Genomic DNA, 26367 nt, shown 5'->3' with positions numbered 1-26367 from the left:
TTTCCAAATAAGGTCCCGTTCCTGGGTTCTGGGGGTCAGGACATGGATGTGTGCTTGGGGACGTCCTTCAATCCCTTACACCAGGGTAATCAATTAGTTCCATTTCTCAGGACTGTCCCCATTTTAGCCCCCAAAGCTCTACCCCCCTGGAGCTTCCTGCTTCCCGGGCAAATCGAGACAGCTGGTGACCGCACACCTAACACGCAGACTGTAAGGGGACGGCGTGGAGACCGTGGGCTGGTGCTAGGTGAGCGGCGAGGAGGTGGCGTAGGGGCTCCGTGCACACCTGGGGGACAGGTGAGTGTGGCGGTGTTGAGTGGGAGCTGGCTTGTGCTTGGTGGGTGTGAACCTGGACATCCGGGGAGGCAGAGACCTCCAAGGACAAGCTGTAAGCACCACAGATGTCAGCCCTCACGTGGGGGAGCAACCAGCCCCCGTCCCTCCCCTACGGAAGCCCCGGCACGTGGCCTGGGGCTGATGGGCCCCCGCCCCCCAGAGTCCGAGGACAAAGGATAGGCACTAAGGAAGTTTTCTGATGCTCTGGGTAAAATGGAAACCACTTTCGGTGGAAAATGAGGGTCTGTAGCTAATCCGTGCGCTGCGCTCGGGCAGAGATCAAATCCTCCAAGTTGGGGTCACTCTGCACGGGCACGGCCTTTTCGTGTTCTCAGGGGAAAGTGTGCTCTGCTGTCTCAGACCCAGGTGAGATCCCCTGATGGTGGGGCATGAGGCCAAAATGTTCGCAACGTGTCCCCAATAATCTCTTGCCCCCAGTAATCTTTCTGAGGCCCAATATTTTCTCTGGTCCTCTAGTAATCTCTGGTCCCCAATAGTCTGTCTGGTCCCCCAACAATCTCTCTGGTGCCCAATATTTTCTCTGGTCCCCCAATAATATCTCTGATCCCCAATATTCTCTCTGCTCATTAATATTTTCTCTGCTCCTTGGGAATCTTCCTGGCCCCTAATCTTCTCTCCTGTCCCCAGCAGTGTCTCTGGTCCCCGATATCCTCTCCGGTCCCCCATCATCTCTCTTGCACGGTCCGTTTTAATCATTGGCAACGTGGACACAGATGTTTTTACAGAGCAGCCAGCAGGGAACCTGGCTGTGAGGCACCTCAGGAACCCGGAATCAAAGCCACGGCCGCACAGAGCCCCACGTGCAGAAACCTGGCCGTCCATCATTTGCATGACTGTTTAGAAACGGCAACGGCCGCGTTTATTCAGAAGGGAGACGAGTGAGCTCAGTGAAGGAAACCAGCCAGCCGAGGCCGGGGAAAGGCACCTTGTGGTGGGGATCTCAGCAACGCCCCTTTACCGGCTTCCTGTGAGTGTGACTCAGAACCTTCCAGAGCTCTCGGAAGCTCAAACCCCCCTTCAGAGAGTTTATAGCCCGGGATGAGGAAGTAAGAGCAGGGCTAACGTAGCGCACAGTTATTTCCTTTCCTCTGTCTGTTTTTTTAAACGCAGATACAACTCACCATTTCAAAGGGAATCATTCAGTGGTGTTGGCTGCATTCGCCACGTTGTGCAGACGCGACCCCTACCTAGCGCTAGCACGCTCCCCGCACGCCCAAGTGGACGGGTATTTTAGCTTTAAGTACTGTCGGCAGACAGAATGCGCAGAATCCCCGTGCACGGAGGAATCATCATCATCACAGGCGTAACGATAGCAGGCAGTGTAGCCCACGGCCTGGGTGGCTTTGAGAAGGCCACGAAGCCGCCTGGCGCATCAGTGTCCCCATATGTAAAGGGATTTAGACAATGCTCTCTGAGGGACAACATGAGGGTTCCACAAGTCCATCTGAGCGCCAACAATGGCCCTGCTGGGAATCCCGCATGATTTGGGATGAACTCCCCAAGGAGAATGACATCTGTCAGGGCCTTGCTCGCCACCAGTGTTGAACAGATAGACGGATCTCACGCAGTCTTCACAATGACCCCATGAGGCAGTCTGCGGCCAGGGGTCCGTGAACTAGAGAGGGACTCAGAGTGGGGGGCGCCTGAGCGGGGCCCCAGGTCTCCACACATCCAACGCACCCTCTCTCCTCCTCTGGTTAGGATGAGTAGCACAGGGTTTCGTGGAGAATTTGTTTGAGATGTATTGAAGCCCAATACCTGAGAATGTGGACTTATTTGGAAATAGAGTCTTTGAAGATGTAATTAAGATGTTTACGATGAGGTCATTAGGGTGGGCCTTAATTCAATATGACTGGCGTCCTTGTAAGAATAGAAGACGCACAGAGAGACACAGAAACACACAGACAGAAGAAGGCTGTGGGAAGACAGAGGCAGAGATTGGAGGGAGCTGATCGTAAGCCAGGGACGCCTGGAGCCTCCAGAGGTCGGAAGAGTCAGGAAGGACCCTCCCCCGGAGCCCCGGAGGGAACGCAGCCCTGCAGAGACCTTGATCTTGGAGTTCCGGCCTCCAGAACGTGAGAGGATAAAATTATGTTGTCTCAATCCGCCCAGTGTGTGGTAATTTGTATGGCTGTCCCAGGAAACTAATTCAGGGGAATTCATGGGGAACCAGTCTCATCTCCTGTTTTATCTGTCCACTCATTCATCATCCATCTATCCATCTGTCTATCTACACACCCATCCCTCCATCCCTCCATCCCTCCACCCATCCACCCGTCTATCCATCCATCCATCCATCCATCCATCCATCAGTCCATCCACCCATCTATCCATCATCCATCCACCACCCATCATCCATCTACCCATCCATCCATCCAACCACCCACCCGTCTATCCATCCATCCATCCTTCAATCCATCCATCCATCCATCCATCCATCCATCCATCCATCCATCCATCTACCATCCATCCATCCACCCATCCACCCATCCATCATCCAACAAACCGTCAGTGAGCTCATGCTGATTTATGCCGGCCCCTCACCTACAAGGTCACAGCTCATGCGGGCACCCAGCCCATTTGTTTCCTGTGGCTGTGCCTGAGGGGTTATCTCTGATCCTATCCCACCACGTGCCTGCTGGCTGGTCTGCCCCGTCCCGAGTGCAGAGATGGCCTTGCCCATCCCACCGCTGGCACACGCGCATGTTTCACGTAAAAACCTGGAGACCGGCGCCTCCAGTGGCAGGGTACTCGCGGGAGAAGATGCGAGTGGCAGATGGGCAACGCCTGCGGCAGGGAGTGACCAGGCAGCTGGGAGCTGCATCACCTAATCCACCCACTTCCTCTGTTCCCTTCATAGCACAGGATATTACAAAGAGTCTTCCTACTGGTCCTGGTTTGTCAGGAAAATGCCACTTGTTGGAGCCCATGTTTGGTTCTTGGGCAGATAATCCCACGGGACGGGGATGACACATGCTCAAGCCGGGGCCCTTCCTGTGGACTGGTGGGCATTAAATCCTGACCCATTTGCCCTGGGACGCGGCCTGCCAGAGGGATATTTGTTTATCCTATACACATGATCTCGTGCCTATCACAGGGTCTTTTTAACTTTAATTATTATCTTATAGGAACAGGAGCGCACAGATAAGATTGAGACAAGGGAGAAAGTGGCCCAGGATGCCCTGACCCAGCCTGGTTCTCTCCCTGAGACCCGGGAGATGGGACCTGGCCCTGCTTCTCCCCCCAGCCCTCTGGCTGCACTGTCCCTTGACCCTTCTTGTGTTTTTCCGGGTCGTCCTGAATTGGGGGCAATTCTGCCCCCCAAAGGACACCTGATAATATCTGGGGGCAGTTTGGGGGTGTCATACTTTGTGGGGCTGCTACTGACATCTGGTGGGTAGAAACCAGGGATCCTGTTTAATACTCTACAGTGTGTAGGACACCCCGAGAATTATCCTGTCTAAAATGCCAGTAGTGTGAGTTGAGAGCCTTCTATCTATCTATCTGGCTATCTATCCATCTATTATCTACCAATCAATTAATCAAACTACCATCTGTTTATCTATCATCTATCTATATTTTTCTATTATGTATGTATCTATATTTATCTGTCTATATAATTTATTATCTATCCATCCATCTGTCAATCTATCATCTATGCATCTATCATTTATTTTCTATGTATTTATCTATGAATCAAAAATCTCCTACTTGTCTATCTACCCATCTATCAGCTGTCAGTCTGTCTACCATCTATCTATCAATTATTTATTATCTACCTAATTTATTTATAATCTATTTGTCTATCTACCTAACATCTACTCATCTGTCTATCCATCAGTCATGTCAATTGATGTATCATCTATCTATCAACCATCTGTCTATTTATCGATCATCTAATTTATCTATCTATTTACCTGTCATTTATCTGTCATCTATTCATCTATCAGTGGTGAGTGATCAGGGGTGACTTTGCCCTCCCACCCGGGGACATATGACAATGTCTGGGGACATTTCTGGTTGGGGGAGAGGGAGCTCCTGGCACCTGATGGGTGGAGACCGGGGAGGTTGTTCCACATCCCACACTGCACAACAGGACCACCCAGCCCCAGGGTCACTCGTGCCACATCACAGAAGATGGGTCCTGACCCTGTAAATGTGACCCTTGATTCTTCCCCAAGACCCCCTCGCCCCTCTCTTCCTGCACCCCCTCCTTCTGTCAGGGGTCCCATGCTCATGCTGCGCCCCCATAAACAACGCCCAGCCACCCCCATGACTACTCAAAGCCCAGGGTCCACACTCTCAGCCCCCTGCCCATTCATGAGCCTCCCTGGGGGTCAGGCCAGCACCACCTGGAACACACACAGCCCGGCCCGCCCCTCTGCCCTGCCTGGTCCACACCACCCTCTCCCCAGCCATGCGCCACCTCGGTCCCTACCTCCTGTCTGGCCCCGTCATCGGTCAGCGAAGCACAGATTCCGTTCAGGACACCGTTGACCCCATTGACACCCCTGTTCCGGCACAATGGCCCTGCCCAGAGCTCTTTCCAAAGCACAGTCCAGCATCGCCAGCCATGTCGGAAGCTTCCACAGCTTTTCTGGGCCAGCCGCTAAAGTCTCACCATCCTCCCGGGACCATTCTGTCCAATGCGCCCCAAGCCTCCCTCCACCCAGAACACACCCCCCATCCCTCCCCCGGCTCCCATTCATGGCATCCTTTCTGCCACAGCCCTGCTCTCCCAGCTGTCCCACTCAGCCCCGGCAAATGCCTCCTCTTCCAGGAAGGCCTCCTGGATTCCTTCCCGCCCTGAACCTTCGTGGCCTGCATCTCCCTGTGTGGTCTTTCTATTCCCCGGAAGTGCTCAGCACCACGACAGGCACAGGGTGCCTAGTCCACTGCCTGCATCAACTGTCCAGGCCAGCGGCTGGACACTGAGTTAGGTAAAAGGGCCCTGGAGGGCAAAAGTCGGTGCAAGTTTCCCATTCGGCCCCTCAGAGGCGCCGTGTGCTTGGCCGAGTTCCAGCCTCAGTTTCCCCACCTGGGATGTGGGGATGATGACGGCGAGGTTAGGGTTGGAGGAGACGGTCCACGGGCAGCGTGTGCATTGGGGTCGATGCACACACAGTTCTGGTTCACAGCACCCATCCACAGACGCCCTGGCTCTGGCATGTTGCCCTCCTTTTGCCAAGGAGCCTGGGACGGAGAGAGCCAGCTTCTGCCCCTCAGGCCTGGCCACCTTCCCCCCAGCAGGAAAACTTGCACAGAACGGCAGGCGTTGCTCCCTCACCCAGGCGCCCACACTGATGTGGCCCCCAGGTCCCAGCATGGACACAGCCCCCCAAGGTCCCGGCACAGACGAGGCCTCCTGAGGTCACAGCAGATACACAGTCTTCCGAGGGCCCAGGACAGATGTGGCCCCCCAAGGTCCTGGCACAGACGTGGCCTCCAGAGGTCACAGCAAGTACATACCCTCCCCCAGGTCCCGGCAGGAACATGGCCACCCGAGTTCCCTGCATGGCTCAAAAGCAAACCCAGTCACCAGCTGCCTTTCAAAGCATGGCTTTCCCTAGAATAAGGCAGACCCTGCATCCATGGGTCTGTCTGTCCAGCCAGGAGGGTGTGGACACGGCTGCAGAATTTTCCCTGGGGGTTCCCAGTGCTGACCCCAGGGGACGCACTGGGGGAGCCCACCCTGCAGCCCCTCTGTGTGCTCATTCGCCAGGTCATGCCTCCCCGCGGTGCAGTGTTGGCCCTGGGGGGCGTGGGTCTGTGGCTGGCGCCGGGGGCCTGGACAGCTGCCAGCGGTCAGGGAGCAGGGCGAGGTGTCAGGGGAGCATGGGGCTCCCCGTATCCCGCACGCCCAGCCCCTTGCCTCCGGGCCAGAACAGGGGTGTGGGCGGCAGTCCCCCGCTTCTGCCGGCTGGTGGCCACACCTACGGGCGGGGAGCAGACAGGCACAGGGCTGGGTGAGAAGCCGCACCCTGGGGACCGCCATTCTGTCGCTAACCCGTCACTACCCACACCCCCTGCCCTGTCCCTAAGGTGACAGCACAGGCCTCCGTAGGGTTGCCCGGGGGTCTCAGGTGGCCTGTCGAGGGTGGTCCTGCCCCTGCGCCCTCCTCAGTCCGTGTGGCTGAGCGGGGATATTTCAGAAACTACAGCCCAGGTCTGGAGGGTCCTCCTGGCTCTTCCCACGGCCCGCTTCCTCCTGGAGGGGGAGGGGGTCGCCGGGACTCAGGGACAACGCCCAGGGATTGAAGGCCCCTCCCTCCACCAACGCTGGCCTTGGCAACGCCCCAGCAAATGAAAACACCATTCTCGCGCCGTGGAAGCATCTTAAACGGAGAATACACGCGCACGTCCGGCCCAGCTGCCCCCTTCAAATCCAGCCGCTCAAAGGGCTTCCTACGCGGCCATGCGGGGGCGGCCCTCCGGGTCTTGGTTCCTCCTGGCTCCTGTCCGGGGCCCCGCTTCTGACCGCACACGCTGAGCGCACGTGACACCACGACAGACGGCAGAAAAAAAACCCACCTCGCTTTGGAAGCGGAACCACACGCTCCGTAATTCCTCTCGGCCGGGCGTGATCCGAAGGGTGCAGACGGCTGGTGTGCACGGCCGCGAATCCCCGGGGCCGCCGCCAGCCCGCGCGTGCGGCGCCCCTGCTTCCCAGGCTCGTCTGGGACGGTTTGTAAAATGCACCTAGAACTCGGGTTTCTGGGTGAGCCGGGGCCTGAGAGCTGATCTGAGGTCTCACGGGGGGCCCTCCGCGGCCGGAACCGTTCCAGGCTCAGCCTCCCGTCCTCCCTCGTGCCTGGCCGCCTTCAGCGCTCACCTGTACGCAGGTGCGGTTTCCTGAAGGAGTTTGCACAGGAGAGCGTGTCCCGAGCGTCTCCCCGCCAAGTGGCCGTGCGTGTCTTTCTACAGGTTTTCCTGTTCTGTCTGCACCGCGGAGACGAGAACGCACGGAGCCCGCCTCCCAGGCTCTCACCCCGTAAGACCCCCCCCCCCCCGCGACCCTCCCTGTTGCAGACAACGCACGTCAATAAAGAGCAGGCATTGAACGCACCTGGAACGGCCGGGGCTGCTGTAGCGGTGCGCGTCTGCAGTGTAGACGCCGCCGGGACTGGATCGGAAGACGCAGCAGCTGTGCCTCAGGGCCTGGTGTCAGGAAGCGGCGTCCCGCTGCCCACGAAGGAGCCGGGGTGGGTGTCGGGGCGCAGCCCCAGTGCCAGCATCCCCGCCGTCTCTCGGGCTAGGTGCGCGCGGGGCATGACGCGCCGGCTGCACCCTCGCCGGCTGCAAATCCTCCAATGTCCCCCTGCCGGGCTCCGGAGGCTGCTGTGGAGACCCAGGGCAGGTGGAGAGGAAACCCGTTTTGAAATTTCCTGTGTAACGTCTGTTTGTCTGCTCGCTCCCGTAGTCCAAACCCGCCGGTCCCCGTCCTATCAGCGCGCGCCCTGCCGGGGGCGGGGTGCCGGCCCCCAGAGCCGCGACCTCAGGGCTCGTCCTGTCCCGAGGCGGCTGCGGGGAGACCCTGCCTCTCTGAAAGGGTTTGCTGCCTGCAGACCGGGCCGGGAGGGAGGGCCCAGTCCGATGGTGTAGCTGGCGGTGACCTGAAGTGGATTCCCAGACGGAACAAATAAATGCCTGGGATTTTAAATTTTTTTACGTTTTAAAAAATATGCTAAGCGAACTGACTTCCTCTTGCAGGCGAAAGCTGGGTGCCTGGCGACCTCTTTTGGTCTTGCAGCCAGAAGGTGACCCGCCCGGTGACCCTTGCCCGGACACTGCCCTGGGGGGGCCGGGGGGGGCGTGCCCCTGACACATGTTCCCCATCCACCCACCCACCCCCGATGGAGCGGGGTTCACGCCTCCCGGGCCGCGTCCTCTAGGGCAGAGAGGGAGCTGGGTGGCCGGCGGGGCGCACGTGCGCAGGTGAGGATGATGACTTCACAGCCAGGCGCGCTGTCATCGGAAAGAGGCAGCTGCTCGAAAGCCCACCCCCACACCCCACCCCCGAACCAAGGTCCAGCCCTGGCGCCCGGGGGTCACTTGGAAGGGGGAAAGAGGGTGGTGATTCTCAGAGATTGTGTGCCGGGAGGTCATGGGGATGGTGAATTCGCGAATATGGAAACGCTGTTCCCGGGGAAATCCAGGATCATCTATTTACAGAGTATGGAGGATGTATGTACCCCTAGGCATCTGTTGTCTGTCGATCAATCATCTATTTACATTCTATACCTGTATCTACGTTTATCTATCATTTAATTATATTTTTCTATCATGTATCTATCGTCTATATCTATATATTGATCTATTATCTACCTATCAATTCTCTACTTATTTATCTTCTATCTCTATATCTATCATCTATTATCTATCTATATCTATCCATCAATACGCCTGCCTGATGACATATATCCATCCATCCATCCATCTTTCTATCTCTATATTTATCTATTATCTACCTATCAGTGATCTTTAGATATCAGATGATATTATCTACCTATCATCTGTCTTCTGTCTTTGATATCTATTATCTACCTATCCATCCGTCATATCTATCTATTATCTGTGTTTCTATTTGTCATCTATCTGTATCTATTTATGTATCATCTACCTATTATCTCACATGTATGTATCAGTCACTTTTCTATCAATCATTTATTTATCTATCTGCCTGCCCATGCACACACATAACCTTCCACCCATTCTTCTATCTGTCTACCCACCCATCCATCAGTCTGCCTACCTACCCATCCATCCATTCATGCATGCGTCCATCCACCCTTGCATCTATCACCGCTTATGATCTATCTGTCCATCTATCCATCCGTCTGCTTACCTATCCATCCATCCTTGTATCTATCACCACTTATTAACTATCCATCTATCTACCTACCTATCTACTACCTATCTATCCATCCAGCATCTCACTGTGTATCTATCATCTATCTGTATCTACCATCCAGCAGTCCATCCATCGATTTATACATATCATCCTTCTATAGACTGTGGTTCTCCCATGTGGCAAGTTCACAGCTAATGGTGGTGGGTCGGCCCCTCAGAGAGGACCTGGCCCCGGGCTGCTACGGTTCTGGGCACCACCAGGGAACTCCCTGTTTCTTTTTAAATGGCCCAAATGTAAAACGGAAGAAAAGAAAGGACAATGGTGCACATGTGCTGGGCATAAGTGTCAGAGGAGAATTTAAAAGGTCAGTAAGTTGTGGGTAATGATTGGAACTGGGTGAAGGTATATGGGCTTCCGTGCGCTATTCTCTGGTTTGTGTTTGAAAGCGTCTGTGTTAGCTCAGCTCAGCTGCCATAACAAACACCACAGACGGGTGGTGGCTTAAACGTTAGACATTTATGTCTCCCAGTCCTGGAGGCTGGAATCTGAGATCCAGGCATGGGCAGGGCTGGTTCCTCCTGAGGCCTCTCTCCTGGGCGTGTAGACGGCCGTCTCTTCCCTGTGTCCTCACGTGGTCGTCCCTCTGTGTGTGTCTGTGTCCTGATCTCCTCTTCTTGTAAGGACACCAGTCCTATGGGATCAGGCCCAACCTAATGACCTCATCTTAACTTGATCACCTCCATAAAGACCCTGTGTCTGGAGTTCCCTGGTGGCGCCGTGGTTAAGAATCCGCCTGCCAATGCAGGGGACACGGGTTTGAGCCCTGGTCCGGGAAGATCCCACATGCCGTGGAGCAACTAAGCCCATGCGCCACAACTACTGAGCTTGTGCTCTAGAGCCCGCAAGCTACAACTGCTGAGTCTGTGTGCCACAACTACTGAAACCCACATGCCTAGAGCTCGTGCTCCACAACAAGAGAAGCCCCCACTCGCTGCATCTAGACAAAGCCCACACACAGCAATGAAGACCCGACACAGCCAAAAATAAATAAATAAAATAAACAAATTTATATTAAAAAAAAAGAATTTGAGGAGGGGGACACAATTCTGCCCATCACCCCTGATATCTAAAGGTTCCACCTGGTGAGTTTGCACATGATTTCCATTTTCAAAACCATCCTTTCTCATCAAGGCTGAGGAATCCAAAGTAACTTTTGGGAGGTGGGGTTGGGGAGGACAAAGTTCAACCTCTAAGGGGGCTGACTCACTGGAAGGCAGATTCGAGAGGAACTGTTCCCTGGTGTCCATGGCTGATTTCAGGAAACCGTTACAAGGTTCCTGCGGAGGTGGTCAGGTTGGAGGGGCCATGATGGAGTTCCTCATGGGAAATGGGCACCGTGCGTGGGAAAGGGGGCAGGTGGATTGGGCCGCAGGGCTCAGGTGTGCCCAGGTGTGGCCGTGAGGTGGAGAGGTCCTATGAAGTCATGTGGAGAAAGAACCACCTGGTCCAGGAGATGGTGGATGGGATCGTTATCTACAGGATGCTGCCCCGGCCATACAGAGGATGCTGAGTGATTAACTTCACCATCCTAAGGTCAATTCTCTCATCTCTAAACAGACCAGGTGGAGTTTACCTGAATCCGCTGTCCCATCAGCTCCAAAGTGTGCAGGTCTAAGGCAGACCCATGCCAAGAAAGAAGTTTTTTAAATGATGCAGCCAATACCTCAGAATCCTGATGGGCTGAAGAATGGGCTGAAGGCGTCAGAGACCCTGCCCTGGAGTGTAGACCTGTGGTGAACACACATTGGAACATTTTGTCTGTAGCGGGGAAGCAGGTACATATGTAAGCTTTGAGCCCCATGTGGTGTCTGCTGAGATCACTGGACTCTGCCATTGTGATGAACAATGTGGTGCTGACACCACGACAGTGTGGTGGACCCAGCACTGTTCCAATAAAACTTTATTTACAAAAGCAGGTTGAGGGCCAGATCAGGTCTGAGGGCTGAGTTTTGGAGCCCTGTTCTGTGGCCCCTGTGGTGGAACGGCGAAGTCCCCTGTGCAGAGGCCACACGCGGGGGGTTAACATAGGGCCATTCGTGAACCCCATGTGTTGGTGGGACGTGGTCTGTGTGTGCCTGGTGGGGAAAATGGACTCATCTTCCTGAGGATCCGCTGACTGTTTTCCCCAGTGGCTGCTCCATTTCGCCTTCCCACCCACTGTACATGAGTGTTCCGATTTCTCCACATCCTCAGCTTGCTTCTTGGTTTGCCTCTGACACAGACGGACCCCAGGACTGGCCGCAGTGTAGGCAAGGTACCGGCTCTGGGAAGTTCAGAGGCTCCATGGCAAATGGCCCCTGGTGCCCCTTAATTCCCACAAGGCATTAGGAGGGTGACAAACAGCCCCAATGGTGCCACCTGCATGCCTGATGCTGGACCCACCCTGGTTGACCTTCATCTTCTAGGGTTTTCATCCGAGAGATGTGCCCCATCCTGTCCCCAGCGAACAAAACTGGGGTCCACTCGCCTGCGTGCAGCAAAGCCAATCTCCTGACCCTGGGTTGTGGTGAAGGAAAGCACAGCGTGTATTGCAGGCGCCAAGCAAGGAGTCCAGGCAGCTGGTGCTCAGAAGACCCAAACTCCCTGACGGCTTTCAGGGAAAGGGTTTTAAAGACAGTGAGGGAGTGGAGCTGTGGGCTGTGTGATCAGCTGGTGGACATTCTTCTGAGTGGTTGGTGGCGAGGTCATCGGGAGTCCACATCATCAACCTTCTGGTCCCAGCTGGTCTGGTGTCTCCATGCTGGCGAGCAGCATATGAAGGTAACTTCTCCCACCTGGTGGAGGTTTCAGTATCGGCAAAACAGCTCACAGGATTCAGCTCAGAATATGATCTACAGCCCTTGAGGAGGAACTAAAGGTCCTTGACTTTGTTTTATGGCCAAACTATTATTATTTTGTCTTGCTTGACTGTTTTCCTTTCTTCCTGCATTTTCTCACTTCTCTGATTAAATGTATTCTTTGGAACTCGGAAGGCCTCGGAGGCTAAAGCTTTTCTACAAATGAGAAGGCATGCGGAGGACATTGCAGGGTGGTGGTGGTGGGGATCTGTTCCCCTACAGGGTCCTGTTCGGTTAGAGTGGGGAGAGAGAAGTCCATTCTCCACGTGGTGTGAGATTATTTAGTTGCTGAAAAACACTTTAGGATGACAGGATGGCAATGTGGCAGCCACCCGAGCCCCACAAACCCCCAAACCCCAAGACCCATCCTCTTGGGGTCTTTCCAGCAGGTGGAGGGTCTGCGCTCCATCCTGGCTTGCTGGGACAGCGGTCCTGTCTCCAGCAAACAAACATGGGGTGCAGGAAGAGAAGGGTGATCTGCCACTGGAGAGGGTCAGACCCCCCAGGGTAGACGCTGATGCCATCTGGGTTGAGCGAGTGCCCTGAGCATGTGTTAGGGGAAATCCAGTTGCCCACACTTCCTCATCCAAACCACAGAGATCAGACCCACATGCCGGGTCACAGCCCCAAGCCTGCACTTTTGTTCCCACCCCCACTTTCAGAGCAAAGCCGACCCCAAGAGGCAATGAAGCGAGGCCCCGGTTCTACAGAAACCATGATTGGCTTCTCAGGAAGGTGGGTCCCTGCCCCACGGCCTCCTGGTCTCTGTGCAGCCCTGGGTGGACCGAATGGTGCTGAGAATCTGGTGAATGCACAGGAAAAGGAAGGGACACACCCTCCAGCTCACACCACAACATCAGGTCCTCAACTTCTGGGCCGGTTGTTTCCCTCCAGAGGCTGGTACTGACAAAACCTCAAGAGAAAAAACAAGCTCATGGGTACGGGAGGCCCAGGGAAACCGTTTCGCTTCCCCATAGCCCTGGCGTGAGGCCAGGCTGGGCGGTCTCGGTGTGTGGGTGATCCTCCAGCTTTAGGGGGTGTCAGAAAAAGCTCTCGGCCCCATTAACTGGGACCCAGGAGGCAATGACTCTGTGTTGTTCAAGCAGCATGATTCACAACAGCCCAAAGGTGGAAACAACCCAAGTGTCCATGGATGGATGGGTGGGTGGATGGATGGATGGATGGACGGCTCCTTGGATGGATGGATGGATGGATGGATGGATGGACGGATCCTTGGATGGATGGATGGATGGATGGGTGGATGGATGGATGGATGGATGGATGGGTGGATGGATGGATGGACGGATCCTTGGATGGATGGATGGATGGATGGATGGATGGATGGGTGGATGGATGGGTGGATGGATGGATGGGTGGGTGGATGGATGGATGGATGGGTGGGTGGGTGGATGGATGGATGGACGGATCCTTGGATGGATGGATGGATGGATGGATGGATGGATGGATGGATGGATGGGTGGATGGATGGGTGGATGGATGGATGGGTGGGTGGGTGGATGGATGGATGGGTGGGTGGGTGGATGGATGGATGGATGGATCCTTGGATGGATGGGTGGATGGATGGATGGATGGATGGATGGATGGATGGATGGATGGGTGGATGGATGGATGGATGGATGGATGGGTGGATGGGTGGATGGATGGATGGATGGGTGGATGGATGGGTGGGTGGGTGGATGGATGTTGGATAAACAGCACGGGGTCCATCCATACAGTAGAATATGACTCAGCCATGAAAAGGAGTGAAGCTCTGACACAGGCTACAACGTGGATGGACCTTGAACACACGATGCTCAGTGAGAGAAGCCAGACCCAGAAGGACACACAGTGTGTGATTCCACTGATAGGAGACGTCCAGAACAGGCAAATCCCCAGAGACAGAAAGTGGGTTCGTGGTGCTTTCTGTGGAAGGGGAAGGGGGATGACTTAATGGGGACAGAGTCTTCTTTGGGGGGGATGAGAATGTCCTAAAACTAGATAAATGTTGTGGTTGCACAGCACTGTGAAAGTGCTAAGTGCCTCTGGACTGTGCGTTTTAAAGGGATTACTTGTATGCTATGTGGATTTCCCTGTAATTTAAAAAAAATAAAAAGAATCAGACGGACTGGCCTCCGTTCATGGGAATATCAGCTGCACCAGGACCTTCAGGTCTCCCACTGGGCCCCCTCCCACCCCGAGCTGAGAGCCCAGAGCCCACCGTTGGGATGGGGGAGTGTTTGATTCGGCAATAAGGTCCCTCTGGCATTCGTATGGTCCTGCAGAGCAGAGCCAGGCTGCACACAGAGCTGATGGGACCCTGGAGGTCGCTCTCTGGAAACAAAAAGTAAAACTGACAATGGATGGAAAATAAATAACCTGCTTTTGACTCACCCAGTTTTAGTTTCTACGGCCCCATCAGCGTGAGCTCCCCATGAGGGTTTGGGACATTGCAATGCTGATCTTGAAACCAAAAGCAAACACCAGGCTCTGTGGGACGCCCAAGGCCCACCTGCACTTGGCTGGCCTATCGGGATGTGTGCGGGCTCCCAGCCAAGGACACAGCCCCGAGAGAGCAAACCCTCACCTGCCAGGCCCGTGCGTGCCCTCTGGGTCTCCTGGCCTGGGATCTCCAGACCCCAGATTTCTCTACATGTCCAAAAGACCCGAAATCTTGCACGTTTTAAATAATACCGGTGTGTGAGTCTCTTGGGGCAGCTGCCACAAATGACCATAAGCTGGACACCTTAAAATGATTGGAATCCATCTTCCCCCAGTCCTGGAGACCAGACGTCTGAGGTCAAGGTATCCCAGGGCCGTGCTCCCTCCGGAGGCTCCAGGGAAGGGTCCTTCTTGCCTCTTCCAGCTTCTGGGGGCTCCAGGCGTCCCTGGGCTCGTGGCCGCGTCCCTCCTGTCTCTGCCTCTGTCTTCCCGGGGCTTCTCCTCTGTGTCTGGGTCTCTCCTCTTCTGTGTCTTAGAAGGACCCTGGCATTGGAGGTAGGGCCACCCTCCTCCAGGGGGACCTCATGTGGATCATTGCATGAATTACCTCTGCAAAGACTATTTCCATTACGTCCCACAGAGAAGTTCTGGAGGTTGACATGAAGCCTCAGCTTCCAGGGCTCACCTGCGGTGGAGGGGCCACGGGGTTACGCCGGAGTCTCTCCTGGACCGGGGCTTGCTTTGTGGTTGTGAATGGGTTAATTCTGAGGCAATCCGGGGGTTGTGGACCCACCCACAGAAAGCACCCACGCCTGTGCGGTTTGGGGTTTTCCTCTGGGGCAAGTGCTGGGCCACTCTTCATCTGTCTGATTCCCTCTCATCAAGGCGAAGACAGAACTGCTCAGAGCGAGGGACCCCTCCCTGACTCCTCGTCAGACTCCTGGCTTTCGGCAGCTCAGAAACTGAGCAAAGAACCTCATCTATCTGCCTGTCTCTCTATATCTATCTACTACCTATCTATCTATCTATCTATCTATCTACAGCTGTGGTTCTCACCCAGGGATGACTTTGCCCCCAGGGGACATATGACAACGTCTGGAGACATTCCCGGTTGTCAGCACGGAGGGGAGGGGATGCTCCTGGCACGTGGTGGGTGGAGACCAGGGAAGCTGCTGCACACCCCACAGAGCCCAGCACGCCCCACATCAGAGAGTCCTCCAGCCCCAGATGCCAGGAGTGCTGAGGCTGAGAAGTCTGCCCTAAGAGGGCGAGTCGGCCCGCACTGTCCTTCCTGGTCTGTCCCGCACTGATCTCCCGGCACAGCGTGCTTTTGGGGTCGCTTAGCTTCCGTGCGGTCACCATCGCTGTGAACGGAGATTTGGAGACCAGCCGAATAGAGAGACCCTGGCTGTGGCAGAGGCACTGGAGGGCTCCTGCCGGCCCTTCTGTCCTGTGACCGGGGCCATACCACCCCCGGGGGCCCTGGCCTGGTCCCACCTGGCTCCGGGGAGGGTCACACTTCACTCACACTCCTGCCGTCCCCGTCTGGGGAGCGACTGCGACCCCAGAGAGGACAGTCGTCTCCCGGGATTCACAGCCCCCTGGAGGGTGCACATCAGACCCAGTTGGCAGGGAAGGTGTAAGAAACAGCCCCAGGCCCCCAGGTGCCTTATGGACAAGACACCTGGTCTCCAAGGATTCTTCGATTTTGGGACCAGGGCACTGACGCTCCCCCTTGTTTTGCGGGTGACTTTTCCTTATCAGGGAACAGTCACCCTATTGGGAAGATATGTGCTGTTTAGTTTCTGTAATAACGTGGTGTCATTTCTCAGGATGTTTTATAGGGAAGGAGACCCTGAGCGTGTGTGTGGCTGGAGTGTGGAGGGGTAGGGAAGCAGATGTCAAGGGCGAGGCATTTGGGGTTGATCCTGAGGTTGGATCTGCAAGGCAATTAGGAAGGACATTTGGGTCAGGAATTCCACCTGCAAACACCATATCCTTTTTTTTTTTAATATTGGGAGATAATCCAATAATGCTGGGATGATGGGATGTATTCCTTCAACACCGTGTGGCAAAGGGACCTTTCTAAGTTGGCTGCACACCCCGTGAAGTGGGGCTCCCCCCACCCACGACATCAGCAATCTCTGCGGTCAGCCGACCTTCACCCCACTCATCCATGGGAAGCAGGTCCAAACTCATCCTTCAGGGAATCTTTCTGAATTCTGAAACCTCCCTGGGACTCTCTCTGTTTTTCAATACAAGGAAGGAGGAGTTGTGTATCCTTTTATGTCATCAAAGTGAAATACAAGGGTATCTATATTAATTTACTATAAGAAAGCCAGGAGGGAAGATCTATGGTGTTCCATTAGACGTTGCATAACTAGTTTTTAAAAAATCTTTATTGGGGTATAATTCATTTACAATGTTGTGTTAGTTTCAGGTGTACAGCAAAGTGAATCTGTTATAAAAAAACATGTACCCACTCCTTTTTAGATTCTTTAAAAAAATAAAATAGAACTTGTATCACTAACACAACATTGTCAATCAACTATACTCCAATATAAAATAAAAACAAAAACATAACAGCATAAAATAAGCTGTATAAAGTTTGTGGTATTTTCCAAGTACGTGGGGCAACAAGTGGAAAAAATGATTCTTTCTAGTTATAGTTGCCATTTTCTAAGACTTTCACATCATTTGCGCCTTTCCAAAATTGTTTTCTTTCCCTGCTGTGTGCTTCACCTTTATTGCCTTGTTGCTGCCTCTGCTTCAGTTTTTCTTAATCACTTTTCTTCTAATTGTAAAAAGAACGCCCACTGGAGAAAATTGGCGGTAGGAATGGAGATAAACTTCCCTGGTGGCGCAGTAGTTGAGAGTCCGCCTGCCGATGCAGGGGACACGGGTTCGTGCCCCGGTCCGGGAAGATCCCACGTGCCGCGGAGCGGCTGGACCGGTGAGCCATGGCCGCTGAGCCTGCGCGTCCGGAGCCTGTGCTCCGCAACGGGAGAGACCACAACAGTGAGAGGCCCGCGTACCGCAAAAACAAAAAACAAAACAAGAAACAAAACAAACAAACAAAAAAAACAGTCTGGGCTCCTAGAATGGAACATCTTTGCATTTACTGTTAAAAGTATTATTACTTTGTTTCATGCCCTCTATTTCTCATGCTACACTTGCTTGAATTATTTTCAGGAATTATTATTTCAGTGTTTTGCAAATATCAACCTTTCCCTGCTGACAGTTGCATTTGCAGTGAGAAGTAACTGTATGGAATCCTGTTTTTAAAAAAATTATTATTATCATGCAAAGCGGACCCCAGTCCACTGTGGACCCCAGTCTGTGGGATGAGAATACAGTCGGGTATTCCAGAGCTAGCTCCTATATTTCTTGAAACATTTTACATCTTTTATTTCAAAGTCAGTGTTTTCTATATTGTACTTTAAAAATACATTGTGTTCTAAATTAGGAGTTTGGGATTAACAGATACACACTACTATATATACTATATATAAGATAGACGACGAGGACCTACTGTATAGCACAGGGAACTATATTTTATATATATATATATATATATAAACTGAATGACTTTGCTGTACACCAGAAGTGAACACAGCATTGTAAATTAGCTATACTTCAATTTTAAAAAGGTTAAAAATATATAATGTTCATATTAGTTCATAACAACTAATATGTATAATATTACTCCATTACCATTAATTATTAATTACAATGTAATTATGCCAATGCATTGTGTATTTTTATATATTACACATTTAAAATGCTTTTTGTTAAACTCTTTATTTTTTATGGCAAACTGCCAATTACTGTGTACCAAAGCTTTTCCACTCTAAAATTCTAGATTTCACTTCCTCTCTTCTTTGGCCAGAGTTCGTTTTATGAGATTTTTTTTTTTTTTCCAAAAAGGGAACATGAGGAGCATGTTTTGAATCATGCCTGCAATTTTGTGCTTCCAAGATGACACCTTTTCCAGCATAGGATTTTGGGGTGGAAAACCCTTCCCTGTCAAAACTAGATAGACAGCCCCTGCCCCCGGCACCCCCCCCCAAAAAAAACTGGAGAGACCTGGTGCTTCAGATGTTTGGGTATTTGGTTCTGGGGATGACTGAGGATTTGTTTCTGTAAAGAATCTGTTTATTTTTCTTGGGTTCTAGACGATGTTCTTTATCTTCAGTACTTAAGAAAAATTACCAAGAGGAATTTCTGGGTCTCTTTTCCCTTGGGGGAGGGGTGCTTTGCTTTGCACAGCTGTATTCAGTACAGGGATATTTTTGTTTATTTTTTTTTTGATTATTGTTTCTGCTTTATTGGTTTTCTTCATGGAATTTATGTTGCAAATATACTATGTGTAGAGATATGAAATAATAAATATGGCATGCACATAGATAATGTAATCTGTGTATACACCGTATGTGTGTCTATACACAAACACCATATATATACTATATTCATACACTTTATATATATTCCTGTAACTCATACATATGTTATATCACATTCATGTAATAATATATTCGGTATTAAATTATCTTTTAATCCTTTTACCTCACTATTCCGCCGGAGTTTGACCCTTCCTGATGGATTTAATGATGGGTGACCTCCCATCTTTACTGCCCTGGCTCTTGATTTTAATTTGCCTGTTAAGAATTCTCCATGCTGTCCTTCCTACTCGTAACTTTTCTGACCACTCCAGTCCCAAGGACACCCTTCCCCTGGCACTTAGATAAGAGGCGGGGATCTCTGACCACCTGTCCCCCATCTTCGTGCTGGATCTGCAGAAGGAGCAGCTGCTGTGGGGTCTACCGTGTTTCTGAACAATCAGCAGTCGCCCTGCAGGGCTTCCCCGGTTCTCTGGGTTCCCTGTGTGTCTGCATCTTTCAGGCAGGGTCTCTGCTCACAAGCAGGTAGGGGGTGGGATTAGGGGGTGGGGGGCAAGCAGAGGATGCTGCCCTGCTCACCGGGGTGACACCAAGGATTGGCCCCCACCTCCCACAGCAGGAACAGTCAGGGCTGTCCTGTCATCTCCCGACAGTGCTTTCCAGGATCCTGCCCCTGGAAAGGGGGCAGGACCTCTGGCTAGACCTACCGATGGCATCGGGGCAGACGCTGAGGTGAGACACGTGATTTGAACTGGGCCCATCAGATGTATAGGTGTGGAGAGAGATTCATTTTAAGGAATTGGCTCACGCAATTGTCAGGGTGCAAGTCTCAGATATTCAGGCTGAAGACCCCAGGGAAGAGCTGAGGTTGCAGCTGAAGCCCAGAGACCATCTGCTGGCAGAATTCCTTTTTGGCTCAGGGAAGATGGGTTTTCATTCACTTGAGGCCTTCAACTGGTTAGATGAGGCCCGCCCACACTGGGGAGGGCAGTCTGCTTTACTCAAAGTCCACTGATGTAAATGTTCATCTCACTCACAAAATAGCTTCGGAGAAACATCCAGGATAATATATGGCCCCATATCTGGGCACTGTGGCCCAGCCACGTGGGTACGTAACAGTAACCGTCACAAATAGATAACCTTGTATGCTGAGAGGTGGAGGGATTGCCTCTTTGCTCCACATGGAGAATGGAGAAAACCTGTCTGCAGGGAGCAGATCACAGCAGGACCCAAGAGAAATGCAGAGATGCAAAGCGAAGCACAAACGCTATCTGGTCCCTAAAAATTCCCCAGCTCCCATCCCTAAGCAGGGCCCTTTCTCTTTTGGGTGGTTAGAGGGATAGCTCTGAAACCCGTGGTAGTCCCCAGTGATAGTTAACGCACTGGGCAGGTTTCTACACCTGGAAAGATTGTACCGTCCTGCCCCACAGGTCCACGGGCCCATGCTAGTTGAAAGTGTGTAGGCAGATGCTCTCTGCTCTGACCTGTTCCCAGAACACCTACTGAAAACAAACCCAGTTTAAAAAACCAGCAGAATGCCCTGCTGCTCTCTTTAGAGTAAAAATAACTGGCTTTCTTTCCTTGGGGTGAAAACTGAGCCATGAAAAGGACGGAAGCCCTGACACAGGCTACAACATGGATGAACTTCGAACACGGGATGCCGCGTGAGAGAAGCAGACACAGAAGGACACACAGTGTGGGATTCCACTGGTAAGAAGTTTCTAGAACAGGCAAACCCACAGAGTTGGAAAGTGGGTTCCTGGTTACCAGGGGCTGGGGCAGTGGGATGGGGAGTGACAGCTCATGGGGACAGAGTCTCCTTTAGGGGGATGAGAAGGTTCTGGAACCAGAGAGAAGTGGTGGTTACACAACATTGTGAATGTGCTGTACGTTTTACATGGTGAGTTACATGTTCTGTGGGTCACCGCAGTAAAGAAAAATACCTGGTTTTAAATTAAGCTTCTTAGGGACCAGGGTGGGGAAGGAGGGCCGTTGTCTGCACTCCTAATACGCCTTGGGCAGCCGTCCAGCGCTTCTGCCAATGGTCACTGCGCCAGTGAACGTCGTAAGACCATGCAGGTGGTCCACGTGATAGAACCACCGGGAATGAGCCTGCGAATATTTACAAAAATCCAGCAGGTCCTGTGACCAGCTCGTGTGGCGCGCTGTGCCCTGAGTCCGAGTTCTTCGTTTCCACGTCGCATCCGAAACGCAGACCCAGAAGTGGCGGCCATTCGGTCAGCCACCATGAGTGAATCCACAGCCTTATGAGGTGGAGTCTTGTCTGTTTTTATCTACTGGCGTCGGCTGGTTTGCGTAGACACTGATGGAATGCAACGGGTTCGGGTGACAAACCGCGGTGGGGTCCAGGCTTGGTCACAGGGGGGACATCTGTCCCACAGACAGGCTGTTGTCTGGGATGCGGACCCTGTGGTGTTTGTCCGGGGACGCAGTCACCCCTGGAAGGTGTCAGGGAAACATGATGATGACGTTTGCTAAAACGGGACGTTGGACCAGGGCAGGTGGCTGAGTTCTTGCTGCTGCCTTTGTGGAGAGGCAGGCAGGCTTGGGGCTGCTGTCTGTTTCATACCCAGGCTGGGAGGTGTTCATTACCGAAAAGGCTCGCTCTTCTGAGCTTCAGGAAGGTGCTAACTTTCCGTGGACAAGTCTTCCAGTGAGAAGGCGGTGCTCAGCTTTCGGTTTGCCGACAAGAAGATTGAGCAGATACCATTGTTCCTGCGTCCAGGCTGATCTTACCCTCACAGCTTTCCGTGCTCAAGGAAGAAAATCATAAAGCCAGCTTGCGTTTCTGCACCTGCCTGGGACCAGAGGGTGGTACAGTGAATGCTAGGGAACTGGCTGGTTTATGGAGAGAGCCAGGCGTGGTGGTCCTGGCCACAGTGGGTAGAGGGAGAAGGGGAACGCGGCGGGTAACACTTTCTCCAGCTCTAAACATCCCTGGACTTCTGCATGTCAGTCATGTCCACAGGATGTCCAGTGAGCAATGAGGTGCAAATGGAACAGAAAAAAGGCAGGAAATGAAGAGCCGGCCCGAGCTATCCTCTTACCTTGGGGAGCCCCACCTCTGAGCAAACCTGGGTGACTGAACAGGGCTGGCAACCCAGCTGTGGGGGGGAAAACCCAGCACTACTGGTGAGAGTTTCCCTGGGTTTGTTGATTGCACGTCCTGGGGGGGGCAAAATAAAAGAAAACTACTGTGCCCCAAATTCAGTCTTCAGCGTAACGATGCTCCTGTCATGTGATCACTGACAACAATAAAAATTGATGCAAAAATCCACAAGGAACAAAACATTAGCGTTTTAAATAAGGATGGGACCCATGAGGTGAAGTAAAACATTATGAGAGGTTGATGGTCCCTTGGTCAAGAGAATTTTGTCAAGTGGGGCAATTCTCTCAACCTAAGATGAGATGGGTGAAGAAGGAGACTTTGAGAATATTTTTGATGAGCATTCATCCATCGAAGTTGGGCCAGTAGAAATGTAGGAAGGATGGGTGGGTGGATGGAGAGGACAAAGGTGGCCAGTGCTCTAACACTGGACCCTAGTTCAGTTCACTGGTCGCTGGGATTCTTGCAACCGTGAATGAAAAATATTGCCTGCCCTTTCAGTAAATAAAGGATGTTGCGGCCATGAGGCCACAACAGCCACTCCCAACGGTGCACCCTGGGGGGACTCAGGGTGGAGAAAAACAGGATGCTGGCCCCGGACAGCTAAGGTGCACATCAAAGGAATGATTTCGATGAGCCCAGACTCTTGCATCTCCCCATGCATAGAAACGCGCTAAATTCATGCACTTGAAATGCCTGGTTTTCTTTAATTAACTGTGACCTTCTAATGTTCTGACCACCTGGTCTTTGTTGCAAAAACCCCTAGATACCCTGGCCCCTCCCCGACCTCTTGGAAGCAGTGCCTCAGAGCCTTCTGAGACGCTGCCTCCCGGACTTAAGTCCTCAGCAAGTCCACCAAATAAAACATAATTCTCAACTTTTAGGTTCTGCATTTTTTTCAGTCCACACAACGCTTACCCACTCCCCCCGTTGCCCGCAGGGTCCAGCTCCAGGAGGCGAGAGCCCAGTCCCCGAGGATGAGTCCTTCTCTCGCCGACCTCTCAGGACTGGGCCCTGTCTGTGAGTCTGTCTGGCAGCCCTCACTTGTTGGGGGCCTCGTGGTGTGGGCCACAGTCCTGGGCCTCCCCCACCCCCAGCTGTCACCTGCCACTGGAAACTTCCAGTTGACCATCGCTACACAGTTGGCTCTGGAGCCCATGCTTTTTCCTGGTTCTGTTCATCCCGGACAAACACCTTCCACTCTGTTCTGAATTACACCCCACTTACCCTAAAGAGAAAAGGGAAGGCCCGCACGCTGTTGACAGACCTGAGGACGACATTTCTGTGAAAGGAGGGACTCTCCTTTATCTCAGTTTTGTACCTTTCTCTCCTGCTCCGAGACTGCCCTCTGCTCTGATCTTCACAACATCTGATTTTCTCCTCCTCACACAGGAAATAAGACCCCCCCATAGCATATAAGACCCCACCCCCCCCATAGCATATCTCCTTAAAATATCACTTGCACATCAACATCTAATGAATTCCCGGATTCTGCAACACAGGAAGCAGCATTTTCTCATCAGTCTATGTTGTCAATGAAATCTCCCCACTCCCCCTGTTCCTAAGCAACCTTAGGTAACCTGTCGTGGTACCCTGGGTCCTTTCTCATGGAGTGTATTTGATTCTTGTGATCTCATCATTAACAGGGCTAGACACGGATCATCTCTCCTGGTGACCTCACCTCCAGACCACTTCCAGTGACTGGGGTGGTGTCTGTCTCCTGTCGACCACCCCTTAGGTCTCTGTATCTGCAAACCCAAGCTCACAGATGATTAACGTGTTGTAGTGCAGTCGGGGGAAGAGAAAGGGACGGTGGGAGAAAGTCTCCGAGAGAACCACACACATAATACCTTTCCTTCCAAAGACTTGGAGAGGTGAGGCTGGTACCGTTTACTAAAAAAAAGAAAAAAAAATTCCAGCTCTAATTATGCAGATCTGGGGAGGAAATAATGTAGAGATTTAAGGAACGTTCTTGAGAAGTAATGGGGAAGGCACCAAATCATGAAGACACTTTACTCATGTCTACAGACTGGGAACAACCACCCTGAAAATACAGTCCATCTTTGCACAGAGTGAGGAGGGAGGGCCCTTGCTAAACCAACCTTCTGCTCCAGGAAACACTGTGTGTCTCTCTGCGATCGTATGATGGACCACACAGGCGAGGGGAAGTGGGAGATGAAATCGATCTTAACGCAGCAAGGTATAACCGCAGCCTCCACTTGGGTGCTGACGGCTGGTGTATGGTTCAGCCTCTCCTGGACCCGCCAGGATCTCGTTGTCCTGGGGACCCCACCGGAGGGCTCTCTGATCTCCCCCAGGGAAAGCCCCATAAGGACATTTGGCCACTCCTGCCTGGGCTTGTGCAGAGGGTGCCTCTTTGCACCAGGAGGCCACGTTCCCTTCAACTACCTTCCACAAGCCCTGCTGTACTGCCCGTAAAGCTCTCGCCCTGTTCTCATGAGGGGACCCCACCCTCGCCCTCCCCAGGCTTTATGTCACCCTTTCTCATCTTCCTTCAAAGCACTGCCATAAATTGTAGCACTCCTGTGCTTTGCTTGTGCGTAGTGAAGACTTAACCTGACCCAGAGACAGGCCTGTCTTTGCCCTCTACTCCCGAGAGGTGACCTCCAGGCCCCTGCAGTGTCCCGCTTCATAGGCGTGTCTTTGTTTGCTTGGGGACGTTGGCTGCTGGACCCTTTAACGATGCGATTTATGATGGGGACTTTGGGACATGCCATATCAGTTCCAAACTCCAGGAGAAGATGGAGACTACAAACATTAGTATCCTGAACGTCTGGAGGGGGCTGGAGACTAAAGGACAGCCACGTGGTTGAGTACCAATAATACTGGATGCTGAGGTTCAGGTGAGTTTCCCTAGTGGACAATATTCTGTGCATATGGTCACACATTGATGCGTGCATGCATGGATGGGTGGCTGGCTTGCTGGCTGGCTGGATGATGGATGGGTGATGGATGGGTGATGGACGGATGACGGATGGATGGATGGGTGGATGGATGGATGGATGGATGGATGGGTGGCTGGATGGCTGATGGATGGCTGATGGATGGATGACGGATGGATGGATGATGGATGGATGGATGGATGGATGGATGAATTGGGGGGTGGATGGTTGAATTGTGCCCAGTATCTTCTCCTGTACCGGGGATGCACCTCCAACATCATGGTTTTTCCTGCTCTAGACTCACCCGGGGCTCCTGAGTTTACAGGACAGCTCCCTTAAGGCTGCAGGCACCTCCAAGCTAAGTCAACCCTCCTGGACCCACCTGCCTCCTTCCTCTTCCAAACTGCACCTTCTTCTGTTGGTTTCCCCTCAGTGCATGTCATTGACCTCACCCGGTGGCCAGAGCCTGGGACCTCAGAGTCATTCTTATCCCACCACCCCTGACCCTTGTAACCCAACCAGACACCCTTGATCAATCCCTGAGTCCTTTATCCCAACCTAATCCCCTTTCTCCATCTTCGACAGTGATGCAGTCACCCACCCCAAACTACTGATCCCACAGTCTGACGTCACCGTTGAGTACCACCGTATCATCACAACAGCGGGGGCGTGTAACACGTCTGCAGCATGAGGTCTTCATGTAACACTCAGAGAGTGAGTGGGTGAGTATATCTGTGCCTGACTCAGCATAGAGGTTGCTGTCACGGCTTACCCAGCGTCCTGTGTGTGTGCGTTAGGGCTGTTTCCAATTTCAGGTCTTCTAATGCAGCCAGAAGCATTAATTGCACATATGTCCTTTATACCTACAGGGACTACATATATATACACACACACACACATATATGTATATACACACATATGTACATTATGTACGCATACTATATGTGTGTGTGTGGCCACACGCGCACGTATGCAGAACTTACACATATGCTTTTGTATATCTGTGGGGAATAATTCTATAGTCTGAATTACCAACACTGAGGCTGGAGACTCAAAGAGAATGTGAGCACTTTAAACACGGTACTTGAGAGATTTTGTGGAATTTACTTTTGAACATCAGGCTAATTTGTACCGCCAGCACCAGCAGAGGCGAGAGTGCATTTCTGCAGTCTTCAATGGTGGGGTGCCTTTTTCTTTCTATTGTGCTGCTTACGGCATGATACATTGCGTAGAAAGTTCTGGAATAAATAAGAAATGATCTAACAGGAGACTGAGTGGCAGAAGGTGGACTCCATAAATAGGGGAATGTTCATGGGAAATGACTACTTTGCTGAGGATGGATGACCCTTCAGACCTTGGCTTCACATCCAGACCAGAGGATTAATATGGTGGA

At 52.4% G+C, this 26367-nt stretch overlaps 1 protein-coding gene across 4 annotated transcripts in view; it reads right to left on the bottom strand.

The window, feature by feature from the left end:
* Nucleotides 1-7740, bottom strand: part of LOC117307493 (S-geranylgeranyl-glutathione receptor P2RY8-like) — a 47349-nt gene extending 39609 nt beyond the window's left edge. For 3 of the 4 annotated variants that reach the window (XR_012329456.1, XR_004524699.2, XM_073799753.1), the window contains exon 1: nt 6889-6995. The gene's annotated coding sequence lies outside the window, so the exon portion shown is untranslated. Of the gene's footprint in view, nt 1-6888; nt 6996-7423 lie in introns of those variants that run through there. The other variant, XM_033850221.2, reaches the window with a different exon arrangement.
* Between the last annotated feature and the right edge of the window lie 18627 nt (nt 7741-26367).

Source organism: Tursiops truncatus, chromosome Y (assembly GCF_011762595.2).
Source record: "Tursiops truncatus isolate mTurTru1 chromosome Y, mTurTru1.mat.Y, whole genome shotgun sequence".
Taxonomy (NCBI): domain Eukaryota; kingdom Metazoa; phylum Chordata; class Mammalia; order Artiodactyla; family Delphinidae; genus Tursiops; species Tursiops truncatus.
This window is presented reverse-complemented; position numbering and strand designations above follow the sequence as displayed.